Source organism: Loxodonta africana, chromosome 14 (genome assembly GCF_030014295.1).
Source record: "Loxodonta africana isolate mLoxAfr1 chromosome 14, mLoxAfr1.hap2, whole genome shotgun sequence".
Lineage (NCBI taxonomy): Eukaryota > Metazoa > Chordata > Mammalia > Proboscidea > Elephantidae > Loxodonta > Loxodonta africana.
The window spans coordinates 72,642,608-72,653,769 of NC_087355.1; the positions used below are offsets into that span (position 1 = coordinate 72,642,608).

Consider the following 11,162-nt stretch of genomic DNA (forward strand, 5'->3'; position numbering starts at 1 on the left):
TAAATTTTCAGCAATAAATACGTATGATTTTAGATAAGACATGATAATAGGTAACACGTACTCAGCACTCACTTTGGGTCAAGCACCACCACTCCATACTTCACATGAACTATGCCAACATCCCTGGGAAGTAGGTATTATCATTAATCCCCTTTAGCATCCATGGATAAGGAGTCCAAAGTTCAGAGAAGCGAGGGCCCCAGAACCTCTGTGCTATAGCCACCAACTAATAGGTAAATGTATACATCACAATAAATACATACATTCATCATAAAGAATAAACCAGCACATTTGCACATGTTGTCTCATTTGGGGCTCATAAAAATCCTGTGAAGGAAACTAGCAGGCTTTATTGTTGTTAGGTCCCATTGAGTCGCTATGTGCCACCTGTGAAATGAAGTCACTGAAGCTTATAAAGTTTACAGTAGTTAGTTCAAGTTCACAGACTAAATTCAAAACCATGATTTAAATCCAAGTCTTGTAACCGCAAGACCAGGGCTAATTCTATGTCCCTTCTTCATCATTTGCAATTGGAAAATGGGGCTAATAGTACCAGCTCTGCCTACCTTACAGGGATGTGTAAGTATCAAATCAGACAGTGGAATCAAATACGTAATAAACCCTGAGTTTTCCCCATTTTGTAAACTTCAAGCTCCTGCTAGGAATTTAAAAACATCAAGCCCCAGATCTGACCTACCAGTCTTGTGGGTTTTCTTCTCAAGGCATAGGCCATTTTATATCAAACCATGAGGCAAGGAGATGCAGACAAGGAAGGAAACAGCACCCATCTAGCACATTTCCTTTTTAACCTGACACGTCCAGCTATTCCATAAAGCATTACGAATGTTCAAAAAGGTCACCTCTGTCCCATTGGATCATGGGAGGTTATGTCATTAGCAACTGTTCCATGTCACAGTCAGTAAATTGATATTTAATAGTTTTTCATTTCTTTTAAGCATTTTATAACAGAAAAATTAAATAAGTTTATCATACATAAGGATATATCCCGAAATTATCACCAATGCCTGGTGGAACTAGTAATTGTTTTTTGTTTGTTTGTTTTTTGCTTGCTTCTCTGTATTTTCTATTTTCTTTTCTTGCTCATTAACAGAATATTTATCTAGTGTGCACACACACAGACCAGATAGCTGGCAGGAGTGACTCTGCAGTTCACATCTCAATTCCAAATCCTTACTGCCCTCACCACGTCTGCTTTGGGTTCATAAGCCAGTGTGGATTTGTTGTCTTGTCACGCCTTTAGATTTGGGGCTCCTCAAGGATAATACTGTGTTTTTTCATTTCTCCTCCTGCCATTTCTAAATTTTTAAGTCTTCCCAGTCAGGCCTGTTACGGTCATTAGCTGCCATTGAGTTGGCCTCTGACTCCTGGCAACCCCATGAGTTACAGGGCAGAGCTGCTCCATAGGGTTTTCTTGGCTGTAATTTTTTATGGAAGCAGTTCACCAGGACTTTGTTCCAAGGAGCCACTGGGTGGGCTCAAGCCACTAACCTCGTTCTCACCAAATCACGAAGCAGAAGCTATACCCACCAACACCTCCAGACCACTAGAAAACACCATAATGAACTCTTGGCCTTCCTTGGTTTTGAAGTCACCAGACAAAACTTGGAATCCAGGTTCTACTACTTCCTGGTTCCGTTACTTTGGAGAAGCTATTTTTTTTTTCCTCATTTAATTTTTGTTTCACTTTATGTGTACAACTCAGTGACATTAAATTACATTCATCACGTTGTTCAGCCATTGCCACTACCTGTTCCCAAACTTTTCCATCACCCTTAACAGAATCTTTGACCTTTCTGAACTATAATTTTGTTGTCTGTAAAATGGGGGAAACAATACCCACAGGGTAGGATGCTTGTAAGGATTTGACAAGCCAATGCATATGAACTGCTGGCACAGTGCTAGGCACCTAGTAGGGGCTCAAAACATGATTGCTGCTTTAAAAAAAGTCATCTTGAGAAGTACTGAGCCTGCTCTAGGCTGGATGGAGCTCAGGTTGTTAACAGAAAATTGGAACAATACAATGGTTAAGAACTCTGGCTCTACTTTTGAGCAGCCATCCAACATACGATAATTGGTCTCCATCTCCCTGGAGCAACAGAGGAAGAAGGAGACCCAGAAATCGGAAGAGGAACTGGACTACAGGTCTAACTGCCTCCATGAACTACTGCCTCCTTAGCCATGAGATCAGGAGTATTGGATGGTGCCCAGCTACTGTCACTGAGCATTTCGATCAAGGAATCAATGGCTGAATCCTGATCAAAAGGGGTATAATTTTGGAACAGAATTTAAAGTTCTTATAGAATCCAGACTTAATGGATCTATTGTGACTAGAAAAAGAGGAACCCCTAAATCTATCTTTCTGAGAAAATCTTCAAACCATGAACCAAAATTATCCCCTGAAGCCATCTTTAAATTAACAGCTGTTTAGCTAAACTAGTAAAAACTGTTCACCATGAGCATTGTGCTCTTTTAAAGCATTATCTATGAGATCAAAATGTCAACAGTAACTCTAAAGTATAGATGAGAAGTTTAGCAAGTAGTGAGCCTAGGTCAGTGGTGGTGAAACAATACAGGTAGAGATAGCGAGAATGGTGACACAGTGTGAAGAATTGTAACCAATGTTATTGAATTGTACATGTAGAAGTTGAGAATGGGTGTATGTTCTGCTGCGTATATTTACACCAAAATTTGAAGAAAAAAAAAAAAGGAACTCTGGCTCTGGCCTGTAATGAACCTGGTTTGAATCCTGGTGTCTTAGTCATCTAGTGCTGCTATAACAGAAATACCACAAATGGATGGCTTTAACAAAGAGAAATTTATTTCTTCGCAGTAACGTAGGCTAAAAGTCCAAATTCAGGGCATTGGCTCCAGGGGAAGGCTTTCTCTCTCTGTTGGCTTTTTCTTCAATCTTCCCCCAGACTAGGAGCTTCTTTGCACAGGAAACCAGGGTTCAAAGCATCTGCTCTTCTCCTGCCACTGCTTTCTTGGTGGTATGAGGTCCCCCTGTCTCTCTGCTTGCTTCTCTCTTTCATATCTCAAGAGTTTGCCTCAAGACACAATCCAGTCCTGCCTCCATAACACAACTGCCGCCCATCCTACCTCGTTAACATCATAGAGGCAGGATTTACAACATGTAAGAAAATGACACAATACCCGGAACCATGGCCTAGCCCAATTGATACACATATTTTTGCGGGGACATAATTCAGTCCATGACACCTAGTTTCCTCCATTTGCCTCAAGCAAGTTATTAAGTCTCTCTGAGACTTGACTTCCCCAGCTGTAAAATGGACATACTAATAAAACTTACCTTGGCAGTGGTTCTCAAAATGTGGTCCAGAGACCCTGGGAGGTCTGTCTGTAAGATCCTTTCAGGGAGTCCTTGAGGTCAAAACTCTTTTCATAACAATACTGAGATGGTACTCTCCCTTTTCACCCTCATTCTCTCACAAGTGTAGAGTCTCATGACATGTAGTGGAGCCCCTGGGTGGTGCAAATGGTTAAGCGCTGAACTACTAATTGAAAGATGGGAGATTCCAACCCACCTAGCGGCACTTTGGAAGTAAGTCCTCCTTCGGAGCAGCTGGTGGGTTTGAACCATTGATTTTTCAGTTAGCAGCCAAGCTCTTAACCACTAAATACACATATATATATATATATATATATATATATATATAGTTCTTAAGTGGCACAAACAGTGAAGCATTCAACCACCAGCCAACAGATTGGTGGCTCAAACCCACCCAAAGGCTCCTTGGAAAACAGGCCTGACAATCTACTTCTGAACAGTCACAGCCTTGAAAATCTCATGGGGCAGTTCTACTCTGCACATATTGGGCTACGACGAGTAGGAATCAACTCAACATCACCAAACAGCAACACAAGACATGCAGTGATATTATTGCTCTGATGGTTCATCAAAGCTGTGCTAGTGCCGTAACTTCTTTTCCGTTTTATTTCCTAATATGATAAATACTAATACATATAACCCACATAAACAAAAGCTATTTGGGATATGCAATGATTTTTAGAGTTTAAAAGGAACCTGAGACAAAAGAAAATTGAGAACCATTGCTTTATAGTGTTGAAAAGATTAAATAGCAACTGGTATGTACATAAAAAGCAAGCAGTAAGAACCACCCTTATAAACACTGATTCCAGAGCTCCTGAAATCATCAGATGAGGGCCTGCCCCCTTCACCCACACATACAGCAAGATGGGATCATAGTAATTTATGCAAAAGTCACTTGTTTGATTCCCTGCAGTTTATTTATACCATGAAAGTTCAGTCCATGGTTAACTTTGAACAATTTAAAGACAGAACAGCCCATCAGAAACTCCACTATATCAGGGAGATCCAAGTGCCCTGAAGACATGGGAACTCAGGAGAAATTCCAGAGACTGATCAGGGGCCTGGCTCCTCATCCTTTCCGTTCTACTCATCTCTCGCCCAGCCAGAAGCAGGTGGTGATGAAGTGGAAGTGGGCCTTCCTTCCTTACAGAAAATCCTCCGAAGTCATCAACCACCAAGGGGAATAGCTTCCTTAAGGTCTAGGTAATTTCCATGGAAACAGACTGAGGATTATACTTATAAAAAAGGCGGGGTGGGAGGAGGGAGATGATTTGAAAGGGCCTAACAGAGTAAGCAACATAAAAAGGATAAAGCTGTGAGTTTTCGAATTTTCCTTTCTTTTTTTCTTTTACTATTCTGGCACACCCCTGAGGAAAAAAATAAAAAGCATCCCTAAATTCTGATATTGATGGCAAATAGATTAGGATCTTAGACAGTAGGTATCAAACGAGTTGGAGAAAGATGCAGCACCACCCAGCTTATAGTCACCAAGAATGTTCCTAACAGAATCCTGGAAGATCCAGGACAGTCCGCCTCCCAGGATGCGAGCATCACTCAAGAGATCCCCTCCTGGGCCAGGGCCATGTTTAATGCCTTGTTAAAACAACAAGCAAACAAACAGACCCCACATCAGCGATAACGGAACAAACAGGTGCAGGCCGGTAAGGAAGTTTTGCATAGTGCTATTTTTATTTTAAAAATATCTGGGGAGCCAAGGGATTATGACAGAGAAATGAGAGTCCTAGGGGAGACCTTGAAGGAGCCCTGGTGGTGCAATGGTTAAGCACTCACTGCTAACTAAAAGGTTGGCAGTTCCAACTCACCCACAGGCCTCTAGAGAAAAGAACTGGCAATTTGTTCCCGCAAAGATCGTTGTTGTCAGGTGGCCTCATAGCAACTCCGTGTGCAACAGAATGAAACGCTGCCCGGGCCCGCACCATCCTCAAAATCATTGCTGTTTGAGCCGCTGTTGCAGCCACTATGTCAATCCATCTCGTTGAGGATCTTCCTCTTTTTTTGCTGACCCCCTACTTTACCAAGCATGATGTCCTTCTCAGGGACTGACTGGTCCCTCCTGATAACATGTCCAAAGTACTTGAGATGAAGTCTCACCATCCTAGCTTCTAAGGAGCATTCTGGCTGTACTTCTTCCAAGACAGATTTCTTCGTTCTTCTAGCAGTCCATGGTACAGTCAATATTCTTCACCAACGCCCTATTTTAAAGGCATCAATTCTTCTTTGGTCTTCCTTATTCATTGTCCAGCTTTCACATGCACATGAGGCGATTGAAAACATGGCTTGGGTCAGATGCACCTTACTCCTCAAAGTGATGTCTTTGCTTTACAACACTTTAAAGAAGTCTTTTGCAGCAGATTTGCCAATGCAATACTTCATTTGATTTCTGGACTGCTACTTCCATGGTAATGAAATTTTTAACAACTTTAATCTTTTCTCTACTTATCAGGATGCTTCTTATTGGTCCAGCTGTGAGGACTTTTGTTTTCTTCAGGTTAAGGTGTAGTCCATACTGAAGGCTGTGGTCTTTGATCTTCATCAGCAGGTGATTCAAGTCCTCTTGGCTTTCAGCAAGCAAAGTTGGATCATCTGCATATTGCAGGTTGTTAATAAGTCTGCTCCCAATCTTGATGCTGCATTCTTCTTCATATAGTCCAGCATCTAGGATTATTTGCTCAGCATAGACATTGAATAGGTACGGTGCTTGCACACCTTTCTTGATTTTAAACCACGCAGTATCCCTTTGTTCTGTATGAACAACTGCCTCTTAGTCTATGTACAGGTTCTTCATGAACACAATTAAGTGTTCTGGAATGCCCGTTCTTTACAATGTTATCTATAACTTGTTATGATCCACACAGCTGAATGCTTCTGCATAGTCAATAAAATACAGGTAAACATCCTCCTGGTATTCTCTGCTTTCGGCCAAGATCCATCTGACATCAGTAATGATATCCCTGTTCAATGTCTTCTGAATCTGGCTTGAATTTCTGGCAGTTTCGATGTACTGCTGCAGCTGTTTTTGGATTGTCTTCAGTAGTGTGAGATATCAATGATATTGTTTGATAATTTCCACATTCTGTGGAATCACCTTTGGAATGGGCACAAATGTGGATCTCTTTCAGTCGGTTGACCAGGTAGCTGTATTCCAAATTTCTTGGCATAGATGAGTGAATGTTTCCAGTGTTGGGTCTGTTTGTTGAAATATCTCAATTGGTGTTCTGTCAATCCTTGGAGTCTTTTTTTTTTTTTTTTGCCAATGCTTTCAGTGCAGCTTGGACTTCTTCCTTCAGTACCATTGGTTCATGATCATATGCTACCTCCTGAAATGGTTGAAGGTTAACCAATTCTTTTTGGTACAGTGGCTTTGTGTATTCCTTCCATCTTCTTTTGAAGCTTCCTTCATCATTCAATTTTTTGCCCATGGAATCCTTCAGTATTGCAACTTGAGGCTTGAATTTTTTCTTCAATTCTTTCAGTTTGAGAAATGCTGAGTGTGTTCTTCCCTTTTAGTTCTCAACTCCAGGTCTTTGCACATTTCATTATAACACTTTACTTTGTCTTCTCCGGCTGCCCTTTGAAATTTTCTGTTCAGCTCTTTTACTTCATCATTTCTTTCATTCACTTTACCTACTCTTATGGTCTTATGAGGAGCACTGGTGGTATAGTTGTTAAGACCAAAAGGCTGTGTGTTCAAATCCACCAGTAGCTCCTTGGAAACCCTAGGGGGCAGTTTTACTTTGTCCTATGAGTAGGGATTGACTCCATGGCAAAAGGTTAGATTTTATCATTATTACTATTATTATTATGCTCTTATATTCAAGAGCAAGTTTCAGAGTCCCTTCTGACATCCATTTTGATCTTCTTTTTTAATTCCTGTCTTCTTAATTACCTTTTTCTTTCTTCATGTATGCTATCTTTGATGTCATCCCACAACTTGTCTGGTCTTTGGGGTCATTAGTGTTCAATGTGTCAAATCTATTCTTGAGATGGTCTCTAAATTCAGGTGGGATATACTCAAGGTCGTAATCTGGTTCTTGTGGACTTGTTCTAATTTTCTTCAGCTTCAACTGGAACTTGCATATAAGCAATTAATGATCTGTTCTGCTGTCCGCCCCTTGCCTTATTCTGACTGATGATATTGAGTTTCTTCATCACCTCTTTCCATAGATGTAGTCAGTTTGATTCCTGTGTATTCCATCCAGCGAGAACTACATGTATAGTGGCCGTCTGTGTTGTTGAAAAAAATGTATTTCCAAGGAATAAGTCATTGGTATTGCAAAATTTTATCATATGATCTGTGGCATCATTTTTATCACCAAGGCCATGTTTTCCAACTACCGATCCTTTTTGTTTTCAACTTTGTGTTCCGATCACCAGTAATTATCAACGCATCCTGATTACATGTTTGATCAATTCAGGCTGCAGAAGTTGGTAAGAATCTCCAATTTCCTTATCTTTGGCATTAGTGATTGGTGCATAAATTTGAACAGTAGTCGTATTAACTGGTCTTCCTTGTAGGCATACGGGCATTCCTATATCCCTGACAGCCCTGTATTTCAGGATAGATCTTGAAAAGTTCTTTTTGATGATGAATGTGACTCTATTCCTCTTACAATTTGTCATTCCCAGCATAGTAGACCATATGATTGTCTGAATCAAAGTGGCCAATACCAGTCCATTTCAGCTCACTAATGTCTAGGATGTCAATCTTCAAGCTTTCCATCTCATTTTTGACAACTTCCAATTTTTCTTGATTCATACTTCCTACTTCCCATGTTCCGATTATTCATGGATGCTTGCCGCTGTTTCTTCTCAGGGAACACCTCATGGCTTTCCCTGAGAAGAAACAGCCTGATATAGTGCTAAAAATGCCGAATGCAGTGCTTGAAGGGGAGCCACTCAGGTGGGAAGTCACTCAGAATATGACCGGGAATGGAGTAAAGCTTTGAGGACCTTCAATTGCTGATGCAGCACGACTCAAAATGAGAAGAAACACATAAAGAGTACAGCCTAGGGACCCTATGGGGCACTTTTATTCTGCCCTATAGGATCCCTATGAGTCTGAATAGACTGGAAGGTACCAAACAACAACATAAGTTGAATCCACTCAATGGCACACAACAGGTAGGAACCTTAGAAAATCCGTTTAGCGATCTTCTCCCTAGTTTAGGAAACGAAAACGCCAGTGGGTCACCAGTGCTTTGGCCACGCAGCAGGCCCCCAAGGCCGGCGGTCCTCACCCCACTCTTCGCTGCTGGCCACTGAGCTGCACAGAGCCACCTGTTGTTACCATCGCGCCCAGAGCCGAGTCGGAAACCGCCGCTAGAGTTCGTCTAATTCCCCGGAGCCAAGCCTGGCGGGGAAGCCCCCGATGCGCCGCTCCTGCGATCTGCGGTGACGGCCGGGACTCCGCAGAGCCTCCCAGCCCCAGGCTCCCTTTGTTTTCTCTTGGCTCTCAGTGTCAAATTAGACCCAGACAGCATCCCCTAGTCCCTACTTGGCTCCAGTGAGCTCGCACCCAGCTCACAAACCGGAGATGCTGGGGCGTTGAGATGCTCACGGAGGGGAGTCGGGCTCCATCCACCGGTCAGGACTGCGCTGCGCAGACAGGTGGTCGTGTGGGGTCCCGAAGCCTCCCCAGAATCCCGAATCCATGGAGCTGTCGGCCAAACACTGTTGCGGGAGCGCCGCGCCCAGGACGCAAATTCATGGCTCCCGAAGGCCCCAGGCAAAGGGCAGCAAAATCTCCGCCCGCCTTTGCTCTAAGGCACCCGAGGGGATCTCGGGGGCGGCAGCGGGTAGAGTCCCTCCCGCACAGAACGCCAAACCCAATCCCGAAAGTACTTCGCCTCACTTCCGAGGGACTTCCCTGCAAGCGCCGCAGGGGTGTGCTTTGCACGGAGTCTGCGAATCCCAGCGATCGCTGCCCGGGGAGAGTTGGAGTCGGCTCGCGGGATCTCTGTTTGTTTATTGGCTCTTAATAGAAAAAGTTTGACGATCTTCAACCAGCTCAGACCTGGCGCAAGCAGAAATCCCAGACTCTCTCCCGCGAAAGCGATTGCTTTCCAGTCGTTATATAAGCAGGGGCTTCTTATCCTCCCCACTCCAGCTCTCTCATTACCGTTCCAGGAATAAAATGTGACACTTAAAACAAAAAAAAAGATTATTATTTTCCTGAGCCCGAAAGCGTGAGAGGGCGCACGCCGCGCTCGGAGCGCGTGGCACCCCAACCTGCGCGCAGACCCCGGCTCCGCCGTAGCTTCGCTAGGTCTGAGCAGCGGCGCCCCGCGGTCCCTCCGCCCGCCACTCCACGTGGTCGGGAGCAACAGTTTGTTGAGCTCATCAGTGACACCTTGAACTTTTCATAAAGAAAATGGGTATTGCACCGGGCAGGCTGGGCCGCGGTCGCCGCTCCGGGTCGTGCTTAATATTCAATGATCTCGCTGCGCCTCCCCTCCTCTTCCCGCAGAAATGCCACCGAGTCCGTTACTGGGCTCTTCGGACTTTTAAGTTCATTGACCGCCCCCCACCTTGGCTAGTCCCCAGCGTTTTTTACGGCTGTCCTCCCCCCGCTCCTGCCTGAAAATGACATTTCGCTGGCGACTCCGGAGGGGGCCGAATTTCACTTTGTAACTTTCTGCGGAGCCCGAGCCCGGGTGGCAGCTCGGTGGTGGTATCGTATGCAAATACGCATGCTGACGTTACAGGTCATGTGGGTTTTGGCGTAGATTCCCCACTGATCGAGGCATTTTTTCCCCTTCTTTTTTTTTCTTTTTCTTTTTTTTTCTTTTTAAAAATTTGGACCACCGTCCTCCGTGCGGGGCTTTTCCTGTCTGTCTGTCCGGCAGGCTGGCTCTGCCGGGTGTTCCCACGGAGCCCGAGCCGGGCGCCCGGTGGGGAGTGGGGAGTGGGTGGGGGGAGCCAGCAGAGTTCCATTTTGGAACGCCCGCGCCGCGTCTCTGCGCTCCCGGCCGGTCCCCGCGCTCCCAGCCCCGGCGCAGGTAAGAAACTTCGCCCCGCGCCCCGCGCCCCGCGCCCCCGCGCGCCGCCGCCGGCCCTGGCCCCGCGCGCCGCGCCGGCCGCTCAGCCCAACTTTCCCACCGCCGGCGCCGCGGCCCCGAAATTGTGTTGTTCCTGGGACTTGGCCGGCTTTGGGATTGGAGGGGGCAGGGTGGCTGGGGGGGCGCCGGCTCTTTTCGCGGGTGGGAGGCCATCCGAGGCTCCCAAGGGGAGGGGGCGAGATTTTTTAAAAGAGTTTCGATGACAAGTTTGGGTCCATGGAAGCCAGACCGAGGAGGAGGAGGTGGAAAAACATGTCTACGTTTCCCTATGTCGACATAAGCCACAAAAAAATATGGCGTCCGCTTTCGACAGGGCGTTACGTAGACCCGACTCGGTTTTTATTTATTTATTTCGTGACGGGTTCCCTCCCTTCTCAGCCAAACTGCGGCGCTTTGTGCCAGCAGAGCAGGTCCCGCGGGGACTCCACCGGGACCGGGCTCCGTCTCGGCGAGGTTCGGCGGTCAGGGGGCTGCGTGTGGCAGCTCTCCTCCCTCCCCCCCTCGTCTCCCCGCTCCCGGTGACGATTCGCCGTAATGTGGTGGCAGGAAGCATGACGCCGTGGGTTGAGGCTGCCTCGCCTCTCGTCGCTCCTGGTGGCTGCAGGCGGCGGGCGCGCAGCGCGGGCGACGCCGGAGCTACCTGGCGGGGGGAGGGCCGGCGCGCGGCACAGTCCCCACGCCCTGCTCAGGTGCCGGGGGACCGCGTGGGG

The 11,162-nt window shown here is 45.9% G+C and overlaps 1 protein-coding gene across 4 annotated transcripts in view; it reads left to right on the forward strand.

The window, feature by feature from the left end:
- The first annotated feature begins 9,780 nt into the window (after positions 1-9,780).
- The window catches only part of ZHX2 (zinc fingers and homeoboxes 2), a 196,388-nt gene continuing 195,006 nt past the window's right edge, over positions 9,781-11,162 (forward strand). For all 4 annotated transcript variants that reach the window (XM_064268032.1, XM_064268033.1, XM_064268034.1 and 1 more), the window contains exon 1: positions 9,781-10,392. The gene's annotated coding sequence lies outside the window, so the exon portion shown is untranslated. The remainder of the gene's footprint in view (positions 10,393-11,162) is intronic.